The sequence below is a fragment of the Pteronotus mesoamericanus genome, unplaced genomic scaffold, assembly GCF_021234165.1.
Source record: "Pteronotus mesoamericanus isolate MK-2021 breed Mesoamerican mustached bat unplaced genomic scaffold, CSHL_Meso_final contig_25, whole genome shotgun sequence".
Classification (NCBI taxonomy): Eukaryota; Metazoa; Chordata; class Mammalia; order Chiroptera; family Mormoopidae; genus Pteronotus; species Pteronotus mesoamericanus.
The window spans coordinates 33,010,338-33,025,678 of NW_026555105.1; the positions used below are offsets into that span (position 1 = coordinate 33,010,338).

The 15,341-nt window shown below is 37.2% G+C and overlaps 1 protein-coding gene across 1 annotated transcript in view; it reads left to right on the forward strand.

The window, feature by feature from the left end:
* Window positions 1-15,341, forward strand: part of MACROD2 (mono-ADP ribosylhydrolase 2) — a 2,155,137-nt gene that overhangs the window by 353,223 nt on the left and 1,786,573 nt on the right. The window lies entirely within an intron of this gene.

The following is a 15,341-nucleotide window of genomic DNA, read 5'->3' on the forward strand; positions in this document are numbered from 1 at the left end:
GCATGATGTGACAGAACTGTCTTTGGTCAGAGAAATAGGCATTGTGTTTTGATTTCTACCCATGTCACATCACAGCAATTTTACTAGTCATTATTCTATATAACTTCCCAAATTCCTGATATTTTTGTGATAATGCAGGTACAATTGAGTATATCTGTGTGATTACATTTATCATCTATGTGCATTCCATTTTGTAGTCCTTATTTACAAATAGGGTAAGTGCAATGGCTCTAATTTTAAAAATAATAATCCAAATGGGCACAGCAGGAAAAGTAACATGCTAAAAACTTTTTTATTAAGTGGTCAAGAGGCAACTTAAATTTGTATAGTTATACTTTTTCAAGTCAGGTGACATTAAATGCCCTTTAAAATGGTCAGAATTGTCCTGTGGTTATCCAGAGATATTTTGCCAGAGCTGTAACTTGAGTGGACTTTGTGAACCTGTGTTTCTTTCACTGACATGCTACTGGATAGTAAAATTTTATTGCACATGTTACTGTCTACTAGATAATCAGTTCCAAGTATTCAGGAATTATAAAAACTCATTAAGTATGCTTGGCTCTGGTCACAGTTCAGACAGAATTTTGAGGTCCTATTCTTGGTCATTCTGTTACTCTGAATGATTGTACTTGTACAGCAATAATATAGTTTCATAATCCATCCTGATTCAACCTGATGGACTTATATACCTACACGGAAACCTAGCTAGACAGACATGGAAAATACACATGGATTAGCTGGAGCCATGCTCATCAATCTGATTCATAGTTACAGTTACAGCATTTTCTAGAACTATTTTTGCAGTCTTGCCTATAGACTATGACTAAGAGTTGGAATGAATTTTCATATTTATTAACATGTATAAATGATACCTAGGGTACAACCACCTTAGGAAAAATTGTTATCATCCAATAAATTTGAAGATATGCATATCTAGATACTTAATAATTCTATTCCCAGATGTATACCTCATATATTTAGGTATGCTTCTGTGCACTTAGAGACATGTATTGTATTATACAAGAAGTCCATAGCTGCATTATTCACAATAGCTCAAAACTCAAGGCAGCTCATAATGCCTATTAGTAGTAAAACAGATGAGTATATTCTGGTAGACTTGTATAATGTAAAAGTACATGGTGGTAAAAAGGAAGAAATTACATGTATACATAATATATATGAATCACACAAATGTAATGTTTGTATGAAAGAAGCCAGACATGAAGGAATACAGAATGGGTGATTCCATTTAAATAAAGTTTAAAAACAGGCAAAACTAAAATATAGTATGGAGAGGTGCAAACTTAGGAAACTAACAAGCAAAGCAAGGAAATTGTTAGGGTGGTCAGTGATACAGGCTGTGAAAGAGTTAACAAAGAGAAGAAAGTATAGAGGATAAAGATTTTATTCACCCTCCAAGAAAGGAGAAGGGCATGGTGTGGAGAGATACATCAGCCTTAAGGAGTGGTGGCTTTCAGCTCTTACTGGATTATAATTGTATTTAAAAAGGTGGGGATTGCTGTTGTGTAGCTCCTGGGCTGTTGGGGCATTGTAACATGAGGCTGCAGTTTGTTCCAATGTTATCTTCTGCCTGTGGCTGTAGGGAGTGGTTAGTTCTGTTCTTGCTTTCCAATAATTTCCAGTCCTGGGGACAAGCTCAGAAGAGTAAAATGGGAATCATGTTTACAAGGTCATGGGCCTGCTAGGCAAATGCTGCCACAATAGCAAATGAGGCTGGCGTTGTCCTTTCAGAAATGATCACCGTAAAAGTAAATTAGGAATTACTTTAGTCAAGGGTTATGATTATGAAGAGGCAAGAGCAGGATGTCCAGGAACCTTCTTTTTCTCTACCTGGATGATGGTATAGTAAGAGTATTTACTTTATATTAATTTATTAAGCTATTCAGTTATGTGTTATGTACATATGTAGGTGATTTATGTTTCACAAATAAAACTTGAGAGAAAAACTGAATATAACTTCTTTACCCTGGGACTGTTATGAGTATTAATATTTGTAAAGCACCTTTCAGAGTAGAAAGGATAATGTTATTTGTCGGAACTTTTGAACAGAAAGCAGAGGCACTGACCGAAGATTTAATTTCTTACACCAAGACTTGCTTTCGATAAATACAGAGATGCTGATTAATTGAGAGTCTCATATTATCAGTCCTAAATTTGATAGTGTGTCTGTGTTAGATACTTCTGAATTCATTTAAAGAAACTCAAAAGAATAGGGATTTAATATCATTCACTGATTCTAAGATAGGATTGTAATATCAGACGCAGGTAGAATATGATGTATCTGAATCATGCTTTAGAGCTGCCAATGCAGCTTTTTTTCCTACCCCCACATGTATATTTTTACCTATTTTTAAGATTTTTCAAATCATACAGATGAGATTACTGGTAGCTTGAGAGAAACTTATCTATAGCTTATATAAGGAAGATATTGATTTTATTTAGAAGTAAAACATACATTTACTAATGACAGGTAACATGTGTAATAACATCTCTATTTGAGAACTTATGTACCATACATTCTGTTATATGTGCATACATGTATTATCTCATATGAATCTCGCAACTACCCCCAGAGGCTATATACTAATATTGTTGCCACTTTGGAGATGAAACTGGGATTCAGAAGGAGGCCTTGAAAATAGGTCTAGGTCCAACATCCATGATCTTTACTGATAGGTTTTATACCTCATAGTGGATTCATTTAGTTCAGAGCTATAAAAGAAATCAAACAAGCATTTATCTATTAATGATACCTTTATTCAAATGGAAACTTTAAGGAGCTGACAAGGATTTTATTCCTGTCCCACTGATATTCTTTACGTATCTTTGAGGCTTCCTTGACCAAATACTTATGTTTTTAGGTAGAACTCAAATACAGAGAGGGTCAAACTGCTTATCCCAAGGACTGGTTCAGTTTTAGACTATATTTATGGACTAATGTCTGAGACTCACCTGGCCAGTTTGAGAGCCCCTCCTATGTTTTCCATATCCAATTTCTGCCTTACTTCAAAGCAGCCATTAAATAAAAGACTTTGTGTGTAATGCAGGGATAATGGGGACAGGCAGAAGAAATAGGTAAAGGTTTGTAGTGGGCTACCATGTAGCACAGGGCTATTGTTTGCAAAAATGTATCCATTTATAGGGTGTCTAATATTGCCTAACTGAAATAGATGCTTATAAGGAAAAGCTTTGGCAATTTTCTTAATAGCCAAGATTTATTGAGCACTCAGTGTGTTTCAGGCAGTATTGTAAAGACTTTCTACGTCCCAGCTCATTTAATCCTCACTATAATTTTATGAGGTATGTATTTTTTAAAGATTTTATTTATTTATTTTTAGAGAAGGAAAAGGAGGGAGAAAGAGAGAGAAAAACATGAATGTGTGGTTGCCTCTCATGCACCCCCTACTGGGGACCTGGCCTGCAACCCAGGCATGTACACTGACTGGGAATCAAACTGGTGACCCTTTGGTTCACAGGCCGGCACTCAATCCACTGAGCCACACCAGCCAGGCCCTGAGGTATGTATTTTTATTCTCCTCTTTTACAAAGGAGAAATGGAGACACAAAGAAGTTACCTAATTATTGTAAATCACACACATAGTAAGAAGCAGACTTAGGATTTAAACTCAGAAAGACTTAATTTTAGAACTCACATACAAGGGGGGACCCAAAAAACTGGAATTTATTCATAGAAAAATTGTGTATTTATTCTTACGTTTAAACTTAAGTCACCTTCAAAATATTCTCCATTTGATGCAATCCACCTATCAAGTCTTTTTCCCCACTGATCAAAAACAGTTTTTGAACTTGTCAATTTTGATGTCTTTTAGTGCTTCTGCTGTTTTTTGTTTCATCTTCCCCACATCAGCAAAAGGCTTCCCTTTGAGAACTTTTTTCCTTCTGGGAAACAAAAAACATCACTTGGGGTAAGATTGGGCGAATAGAAAGGGTGGGGTATGGGGTCATGCCGTTTTTTTCAAAAACTGCTGAATACAGCACAATGTGGGCAGGTGGACTTGTATATCACCTATAATGAAATGGGCAAACACCTTGAAAGAGCCTTTAAAAAAAATTCACTGAAGCTGAACACAGCCTCTCACAACAGCACCAGCTAGTATACTGGTATAGATGGATTCCTCGAACATTCACCTAGCCGGGCAATCCTGTACTACAAGGGGACTACCCTCCAGAAGATAATTCCATTTTTTTGCGGGAGTCCCCCTCATGTTAATCACTATATTATGCTCCCTCTTCTTGAGATGAACAAAGATTTAGATGTGGATATGCTCTACATTAAGAAAATAAAGTGACATCAAGAATTATGTCAGGTTGAATGTTTTAATTTATTTCAAGAGGAACAACCTGCAGAAGGGAGAAAGGCATTTATAATTTGGTTGCTTTATTATCTTTAAGGCAATAAGCCTTGTAGTATAGGGTTACAAAACTGCCAAGCATTTATTTGTGAACTCCTTTTATTTTTATGAATCCTTGGGTAAAGTAAAGATCATGTACCCCAAAAATGTTCTTTTGGATTTCCCTAAAGCAACAACACTATGAAACAAATGGTGTCCAGTTGTATTGGTCTCTTGTCGTTCCTTACTCAGAAAGTGACCTTTGTATCTATTAATTCCTACTTCTCCTTAAAAATGAAATACTTTAAATCAAAAGATATATTATCTTCCTCATAAATCATTATAAATATGTACATATATATGTTTCTACTTTTATAGTATTTTTTCCATTGCCACTAAGCAGCACCCTTATACCTCCCTCTCCCCATGATCACCACATTGTTGTCCATGAGTCCTTTTACCTTTTTGCTTGATCCCTTTGCTCTCTAAATTCCCCCTGCCCATAGCTGTCACCATACTCTCTATCTATGAGTCTGTCTCTATTTCCCTGTTAGTTCAGTCTGTTCATTAGATTCCACATATGAGTGAAATCATGTGGTACTTGTCTTTCTCTGACTGGCTTCTTTCTTTTTTAAAATTGTATTTTATTGATTATGCTATTACAGTTGTCCTGATTTTTCCCCCTTTGCTCCTCTCCAACCAGCACCCCCACTCCCTCAAGCAATCTCCCCACCATTGTTCATGTCCATGGGTCATGCATATAAGTTATTTGGCCACTCCATTTACTATACTGTATTTTACATCCCCATGGCTATTCTGTAACTACCTATTTGGGCTTCTTAACCCCCTCACCTCTTCACCCATTCTTCCCTTCCCTCCTCCCATCTGGCAACCTTCTGATAGCTAACTTCTTTTCTCTTGTTTTTAAGAGTCTCTCTCTATCTTTAACCTTTGGCCTTTTAATTATGGTGTGTTTAGGAGTAGGCCTCTGCATCCATCTTGTTTGGAACTCTCTGCACTTCCTGGACTTACATGTCTATTTCCTTCATCAAATTAGGGAAGTTTTCTTTCACTGTTTTTCCAGGTAGATTTCCAATTTCTTGCTCCTTCTCTTCTCCTTCTGGCACCCCTATGAAGCAAACACTGGGCCTCTTAAAGTTGTCCCAGAGGCTGTTTGTACTATCCTCATTTTTCTGGATTCTTTTTTCTCTTGTTGTTCTGATTGGTCGTTTTTCGGTTCCTTATGTTCCAAATCATTGATTTGATTCTAGGCTTCATTCATTCTACTGTTGTTTCCCTGTAAATTGTTCTTTATTTCAATTATTGTATCCTTTGTTTATGACTGTCTTTTTTATGTTGTTGAAGTTCTCACTAAGCTACTTGAGCATCCTTATAAACAGCGTTTTAAACTCTGCATCTGATAGATTGCTTATCTCCATTTCGTTGAGCTCTTCTTTTCCTGGAGTTTTGATCTGTTCTTTAGTTTGGGCCATGTTTTGTTGTCTCCTCATTTTGGAAGCCTTCTTGTATTTGTTTCTATGTATTAGGTAGAGCTGCTTTGACTCTGTGTTTTCTTGGTAGTGTGGCCTAATGTAGTAGATGTCCTGTAGAGTCCAGTGGCACAACCTCCCCTATCACCCAAGCTGGGTACTTGAGGTGCACCCTTTTTGTGGGGTGAGTACACCCTCTTGTAGTTGAGCCTTGATTGCTGTTGGCAGATCAATGGGGGAGATTTACCCAGGCCAGTCAGCTGCAAGGACTGGCTGTGACCACTGACCACCAACCTCTGCCCTCCATGGAGGATCATCTGTGCAGGGACAGGGCGGTGGTGCTCTGATGTGGTCTGTAGCTTTCCATCAGGTATTTTGGCCCTGGGGTTTCCCCGGGTGGTACAGGCCGAGGTCAGCCCCTACCTGTGTTTTTCTTGGGGCACCTTGACTGAGCTAAGCTGAGATGGCTGTTACTTGTGCTGGGTTTGGAGATTCCCAAGTGAAGCCAACCTGTGGCTCAAATCTGGCTGCTTCTAGGGCTCACTGAAGCCAGCTGTTGCTTATTTGAACAAAGACCAGCCATCTTATGGAACAGCAGCTTGGGTGGGTCCATAAGTTGGGTAGGGTAGAGCCTCTGTGGATCTCCAAGGTGGGTTACACAGTGTTAGCTGGGTTAATGGAGTCTCAGATATGGCACCAGCCTATCAGCTCTCTGAGGGCAGGGCTCAGCAAAGGGGCAATGAGCTCAGCTCGCCCCAATGTGACTGGCTTATGTCACTTAGCATAATGTTCTTCAGGTCCATCCATGCTGTCACAAAAGGTAAAATTTATGTATTTATTTATTTTTAGTGCCAAGTAGTATTCCATTGTGTAAATGTCCCATAGTTCTTTTATCCAAAATATATGCATATATTTTTGCTAAAATATTTTAGGTTTATTTATCTAACATTTCCCTTCTTTGAAAAAGTTACATTTATTTTAATGTATACAACATGGGCTCATTTTTTGAAAAAATATGAAATTTATTTTCATGTATACAGCATGGGTTTCTGGATATCAGTTCATATAAATTTACAAAATATAAATTTTATTTTAAGTCATATCTTTGGAACATCAAATCTGTGAAGTTTTTGATTTTTTAATTCTCTTAAATTTTTTTGTAGCAATGTAGGAAAAAAGATTTTTTAATATTTATTTCTGTGGACAGATAAAAGAACTATGTCTAGAAAGTATATTAGTTTTCTATTGCTGTGTAATTACCCCAAATTTAGTGGTTTAAAACAACATGAGATTTATTATCTCAAAGTTCTGTAGATTACAAGTCTAGCAGACTTGGCTAGGGTCTCTGCTTACAGTCTTAGAAGGTTGAAATCATGGTGTCAACCTGCTGGGCTTTTACCTGGAGATCCAGGGGAAAAATCTGTTTCCATGGTCAATCCATCATTCAGATTGTTAGCAGAATTCAATTCCTTACATTTGGACTGATTAAGGTCTCTCTTTCCTTGCTGACTGTCAGCAGAAGGCCACTCAGCATCTTTTGGTCATCTCCATTTTCAAAGCAATGACACATTAAGCCCTTCTCTGGCTTGGAAGCTTTCTGACTTCACTTCTACTCACACTCAAAGGGGAGGGTATTACACAAGGGTGAAAGGCAGTGAAGACCTCTTTAAGCATTATGCCTACCACAGAGAGATAACAAAGTATATATGACTGTATTATTTCTTTGAGATCTGATATTGACAAAGCAACTGAAATAGGCAACTTGCTTAACATGAGTATTTTAATAACTTTACATCTAATGACGTTTTAAAAGAAATAAGTTTTTTTGTGTAAATTAAAAAAATTATTATTTCTTTTACACATCCTAGAATTCAAACTTGGAGGTCATCTTAAAATTGGTAAAACATATTTATTTCATCTGTGTTCACTGAAATATTCTTAAACATTCAGTAAAGGAGATCATAAGTAACCTAACTCTGATTCCAAAGTCCCTTCCTCTGATATGACAGTGGAAAAGTAGAACCATTTACTGTGGCTTTCATTCAAGGTAAGGGCAGACAGAACATGTTGATAGTGACTTTAATTCCATGGAGAATTTATCTTTTGAATTTTCTTGATTTAGAGTAACATAGCTTTGCTGTGGGACATTTTTGCAATGAAATGTATTTTCATGTCTAATTCAAATCATACCCCCCGCCCCGACATTTCCTACTGGCAATTCCCAAGGCTTTAGGAAGCAAACAAGGGCAGAAGGGATCAGTGGATCCTTTCCTTTGCCTGCCTCCGGCTGCAGACCGACCTTGCCAGCTTTCACCATGTCCCAGAGCTTGCTTTCTTGTGGTGGAATGGTCACATCACAGTGGTCACATTCATTATATCCTCTCAATGTCTAGAAAAGGAGTCATCCTCAAGTTGTAAGGCTTCACATTCATCTTTGCCCTACTTGGCTTTTATTTATTGAGGAGGCAGATTTTGAATAGGATGTGCTGACTCCACCATTTGAAGAGCCTTTCAGATGACATCTGTTTTCTGTATAATTGGTGCTTAATATGCATCAAAGTTGTTTCTTTTTAAAAGTTTATAGTCTTTCAGTTCAGTATAGTTTCAAATATTTTTTAATGAGTTAAGCCTCCCTGATAACCCTCTCTACTTTCCTGCATCCCACAGCCCCAAATATATTTAAAGACATATTAGTCAGAACAAAATTTTCCATTAGAAACATACAAGGGCTTATTCATAATGTGCACTGGGAGTCCTCTAATGAGGTATAGAGACCAACTATGTCATGGTTCCTTCTATGATTCTTTTGTATGAATTCAACATCTATATTGGTGACCCTTGAAACACTGTGACCTCTTAACTTTACCACTTTAGTCTTTTATCATTTACCAGAATGACCACATTTTGAGTCTATTCATTATTCTGTGCTACTTTACTACTAAGATAAATAAATAGAAACTCCTCTTTTATGCTTGATACCTCTTCCACTCTCTTATACTTGTGAATGTGAAATTTCATGTCATCATATTTTCCAGGTTAAAAAAATGACTATTATTCCTAATAGAAATGCCTCCCAGATTATTTTTCCTTGTGGCCTGTCTTTAGGTAATTTAAGCTTATCAGAGTCTCTCTTAAAATGGCTTATCTGAACTGAACATAATATTCCAAACATTTTTGCCCAGCCCAGAGTAGATGAGGTTGCATCCGTCCATAATATGTAGATTTTACTTTCTCATATGCAAGTAAGTATTCATTCTATTGCCAGAAAGGAAATTAGTGATTATCTAGTGAAGTTCAACCACAACATTTTAAAAGAAATCTAAGATTTCTTTAGGACATCTTTTGTCCTAAGATGTTTTAGGACATTGTGTAGACATCATATGCCTCTGGCTCATATTGAAATTTTGGTCAGCTGAGTTCCCTCACACTTACCTTGTTTGGTTTGTCTGAAAAAAATCCATGTACATTCTGTCAACTGATCCCTCACATTTCTCCTTGTGTTTTGGGCTTCAGTTCCTTCTTGCTTCAGATTATACCCAACAGTCTATTTTTTAAGAATTCTCTTTTATCATTTCTTTACATTCACAGTCCAAACTCCCAGGACTGAATCAATCTAACTATATACCTCTTCCACAACTACCCTTAGGCTACTGAGTACTGCTCTTGAAAGTCACACAATCTGGGGTTTTTGGGTTGTTTTTTTATTTTTGGTCTGTATAAATATAAAATTCAGTAACTCTGCCATTCCTCAGCACCATTATTCAAATTTTTTATTCAGATCTGGTTAGCTGCACCATATTTTTCTCCTAGATTCTGAGTATGGTCCTCTCCTGTTGGGAAACGTCGTGTCTGGTTTCAGGAACTGTAACCTCGCCGACAGGTGGGAGGGCCCCAAGGCTGGAAATAATCAGGGAGGCCTTGGAGAAACAGGCTCCTGAGGAGACAAAACCTTTTCCCCACTGGCAGGGGCGTAGCTCCTGCCTCTCTACTTTGCCCTGTGATAGTCGGTAATCCATGATGGGTAAGTTATCTTATGCAGAGATGACAACCTAAGATAGATATTGATTGGGTATGGTCAGCAGACAAGAAATTGGGGGACCCGGAGAAAGAGCAAAAAGGCCCGCATCCCTCGGCTGGGCTTGGACATGGCTGGAGCCCTCATTCCATCCAAAAGAAGTCTCCTTGTCTGTTGGCAGCTCCCTTTCCCCACCTGGGCTCAGGCTCAAAACAATACAGGACTCAGTCCTAAACCAGATCACCTATTCTCTGTGAACATTAACATACTGATGTAATGAGATAACCTGTGCATTCCTGTTACCTAGCCCCACTGATAACCTTTTCAAGAAAAGCCTTTGGAAAAAGGAGCAAGGGGGCCTTCCCCACTGTAGGGATGTGCCTTGTTCCTTCTCCTGGCAAACAGTGAAGTGTTTGTTACAACTCATTTTTTATTCCCCCCTCCATGACACCCTCCGTCCGGCTCTGCGGCTCTGCAGGATTCAGGGTCCCCGCTCCCATCTCAGCTGGCCCCAGGTGGTAACCCTCGGATTTGGGAGCGCCGTGCTCCCCGCAACCCGCTCCGTTACCCTGATGGGGCAGTTGCTGCCTGGACCCAGATCGAGCAGCAACCCGCAGCGGCGCTCCCCCAACGAGCTCCACACCATACCCTCCCTCTGGGCTTTTGTACTTTGTAATTCCCTCTAATGCTCTTCCACTTCATTGGTAATTCTTAATCTTGGCTATACATTAGAATAGATGGGTTTAAAAAAAAAATTGATGCCCAAACCATACCCTGGACCAATTAGTTCAGAATTTCAGATGGGTGGGACCCAGGAATTTTTTGTTTAAAAAAGTTCCTAGGTGATGCTAATGTGTAGTCACAGTTAAACATCTTTGCTCTGTATAGATGCATACTTTGCTCTCTCACTTTAATTGGTTTTATGCTAAAATTATCACTTCCTCAGCATGGCATTTCCTGTCTATCTAAAATATAGGCCTCTTTCATTTTCTATTTCCTTCCTCTACCTTATTTTTCTTTGTATCATTTGCCAGGTAAATTACTATTGTCTATTTTATCATTCTGTGCCCTTTTTCTCACTAGAATGTAAGCTTCATGAGGCTTGCATCTACATATTATCATATACATATTACATAACATTATCAATGGTAATTTGAACCAAAAGAATGGATGATACTGCTTAGGAAGAGTAAAAGACAGAGAAGAAGGCACAGAACAGAACCCCAAGTAACTGTAGTTTTTAGGGAATTGATGAGGTTACCTCTTTTCTTAGCTGGTTTTTTCACGGCCATATTCCACCATCTGCTCTAGGGCCTATCACGCTACTCAACAAAGAGTTGTTGAGTGGAGTTCCCCAGTGTGGCTAACTCTAAACATCACCATTCTTCTCAAGTTCTTGTCTAGTTATCCTATTTCACTCTTAGAACATGACCTTTACTCTCAACTAGCAGAATATAACATATTATCAATGGTAATTGGAGCAAAAAGAATGGATGAGAACCTGGAAGAGTACATATGTAGAAAATATGCCTACCAGCAGAACCCCAAGAACTGCAACATTTAGCGAATTGGTAAGTTTATCCTTGTTCTGCCTCCTTCTTGGCTATCTCTCTCTTTCTTCCCAGGTCTTAGTGGCTGCTGTCCCCCAAGATTCCATCCACTGATTTTGACATTTTTTTTCTGTATACTCTTCTAGAACTATCTCATCTATACCCACACTTTAATGACTACCTGTGCTCTAATTATCCTTAATCTTCATCTCAAGGCATGTATGTGTCCCAAATGACAGAATTATAAGTGCAATTGCTCATATGGTATCTTTATCTTCACATCCTAAAGAGTAAGAATCAGGTAACACTTCTCTTTTTCTTAGTCACGTGCACATTTGTCTTTTGCAGTGCTTTTTTTATATTGCAGCATAATCATTTGTTTATCTCTTTTTTAGTTTATAAATTTCTTGAAGACACATTATATATTTTATTTGTATATTTTCCAGGATTTGCCACGTAGTACATAGTAATCAATCAGTAATTTTTTGTACAAAGGCATGATTTTAAATCTGCTGCCATGAAACATCTTAATTCTACTTTTAAGACACTTCATTTTAGGAAGGTCTTATGTGTCATTATTCAAGTTTTTGATAAATTGATAAAAAATTTTGAAAATTTTGAGCTCAAGGAAAGAGTCCTGTGATGTACTAGTACAGACTTCCCTTTAGAAATTTGCCGATCAATTTTGGGGTTTTTGCTATTCAGTCCACCTAGTAACAGAACTATGCAGCTTGTGGTTCTCCATCTGGTCCTGGGGAATACAATTAAAAATTGTTAAACGTTTTTCAGAAATCATCAAATGTAAACTGCATGGGATAAGGCAATTGACAATTGACATTTGAAGTGTCTTCAAGCCTGCACCTCATTCTCAAATGGGGATAAGCTACAATTCTTATCTTCCAGGGAAGAAGGCAAGTTATGCAGGGGAGCAAAACTGCAGGCAGCTGGGGCTTAAGGAGCAGAGAGGCTGAGAGTGAACCTGTCCCTAATGTTATCTCCTTCCAAAAGCAGATTGATTGGGTTGACAAGATGAAGGTCAATTAAAGAGAAGGCTCTAAGATGTTGCAACTATTGCAAAAGCTCTGGTTAGCCAAAATCCCACTTGCTCCTTGAATATTTAAGCTAGAGGGTCAAATGTCACTTGCTGGTATTAAACCATAGTTGGACCTGAGTTAGATATTGATTGCTGCAGCTGGACCCTAGATGTTTTATCCTACTCAAAGTGTGGTCCATGGACTGGACACAACACACACACACACACACACACACACGCTTACTTAACTACTGAGAGGAAAGGAAGAGGAAGGGATTTTATAACCAGAGAGGGAAGTTAAGTACATGTATATAAACTTTAGTGTAATTTGATAATCATCTATCCTTCCCATTTATGTAATAATATTGACATAGAATTTGAAGTCTTAATATTCATTCAAAAGCCAAAGGGTCCTTTGCATCTGTGGTCCTGAATTTTGGTTGGAGAATGTGAAAGACACTTGAATCTTGTCCTAAACTGATAACACGGGTAGTTAAGACACAGGCATTTTTTTTTTTTTTACTGCTCATTTTTCCTTAACTGTGGAGTTGGATAAATAAATTTGGTTTGATTAAAAAAAAGTGAAATTGTAGGATGGTATGGTCTTCATCTATTTACTTTTTCTATAAATATAATTTTAGCAATTGTCGAGTTATTCTCATTGATTTGGGAAACTATAGTTTTTCAAATAATCTATAGTTTCTCATAACCCAGAGCATCAGTTGTCAGGATACTTTCAGAGCTATAAAATCTGAGTTTAGTAAATTAATACGTCAGAGGATCACAAAACAATGAGGTAGAAAGAGAATAAAGTTTCTTCAACTTTCAGATGTTATCCCATTTATTAAGTCTTATATCATCATAAATTCAGCAATAATTTTCAGCAATGGTCTTGGACATTTTTGGAAAAATTTTCTCTTTTTTTGACTTTACTTCTGATGCTTCATTTTGGTAAGATATTTTTTTATTTGTATCCATTACTAGTTTTTTTTTTCTTTTCTAACAATTGATTTATATCTCAAGGGATGGTGCTGGTAGTGGAAGGGTAGGGATTATTTGGCATGTCAGTTGATTAACTAGTTTAGATGATTTTACCAAAAGTTAAAATTAATCAATTTTAAATTTAATCTAGAGAGCAAACAATTTTGACAATTAAAGCATACAAAGTGTATGTTACATTAGCTGTTCCAACTCTAATGTGTTGGTTAGAGTTGTTTCATGAATCCTTAGGATCAGCCCAAGTGCTATATACTGCTTAGTAAGAAAATACAGTCGGTGTATTTGCCATCACAATGTGCTGATTGAGGCAGCTTGCCCTGAGCTCAACTTACTGTAATAAAAACTTCTGGACTGGAACATGGTGATAGCATTTATGTTATTTGCCTCCTAAGTTGCTTCTGCATTATATAAATGTGAAGCAAACAACCTTCAGTGTGAGAACCTCAGAGGACTCTGCACTTGGCATTGTTCAGTTCCCTTGTGTCTAGTCTTTGAAGAATACATTAGCTGAAGTCTTTTGGTGAGCACTTACATCTTACTTTGTCTAGATTACTGTGTGGAATTCACTTTGATAGGTGCTTTCTGTGGGAGTGTTATTATTTTTAAAGACTCATAGTGAATATCTTACCCTATGGATCCTTATTGCCTTCTATAACAGCAGTAAGTCAGGGAAATTAGACTTAACATATCAGCATAATGCTTAAGGAAATTTTAAAAAGGCTCTAGGGACATTGCCTAAAGCTATCTTATAAATGAAGTACCCTTTAACAAATCAATTCTAGATTAGCTCTAGGGAGTGCCCATTTTGTCTTCAGGGGAGGCTCTATAGATCTCTCCCACATATTCCAAGACCTGTCTACAATTGTCTCTTTTTAAATTAAATGCCTTTGCGTGCCTCATAAAGGAACTGGCTGTGGAAATAGGCCAGAGATAAAGAGAGAAAAGAAAATAAAAAAAAAATGAGATGGAAAGAATGAGAAATTGGAGATTGAAAGGGCAAAGGATGGATAATAAAAGTCCATTCATCGTTATATCCTATACTCTTAATCACAATCCACTAGCAGGAACGGCTCTCCTTTTACTCAGAGGGGAGAAATATTTTTCATTTGCCAGTTTTCACTGGGTTTCTTTGGATCACACACTAGATGAATAGGAGAAGTATCAATGATAAAGTTATCACTTAACATTGCTACTGTGATCCACTCCTGCAACCTACATTTGGACACAGCACGTTGTATTTCAGTCTTTGTATTATTATTTTTCTTGTACTTTTTTTTATTGGACAAAATAAGGAGGACCCAAAACAAATTTTCTTTGAGGAGGAACATAATTAAATCGCTTCAAGGACAATATTTTTAAATGGCCTTATTGTAATATTCAAATAAATTTGATGTCTCAGATAATATCCTTAAATAGAATTATTTTCTCTAGTCATGAAAAGAATACAGTACTTTTTTATTGGCTATTTGGAAAATCAGAAAAGTAAAAAGAAAAATAACATGTATCATTTGACCACTCAGCAATAGCCACTCAGGAGTCTCAAGTGGCCCTTTATTTTCCTAATCCTTGAGGCAGTGAATAACTGACAAATCTGAATTTTTGTGCCTGCTTCCTTGTGGTATATTTTAAATAATACTTGTTAGATGCTTTATTTTAGTTCATGTTCCTATAGACCAGTAATATTTGGATAGCTATAATGACTGCATTTAAATCCATTTTATTCCAAATTCACAGAAGTAACTAGTAATTCTCTAGCCAGGAGATTATAGAGAATTACTTAAGGATTTTACTGTTAAGTAGTAATTTTTGATCACAATGGCTAAGGTAATTAATGATATATTATGTTGAAACATACACACATTTTTCTATCCTATAATTTAT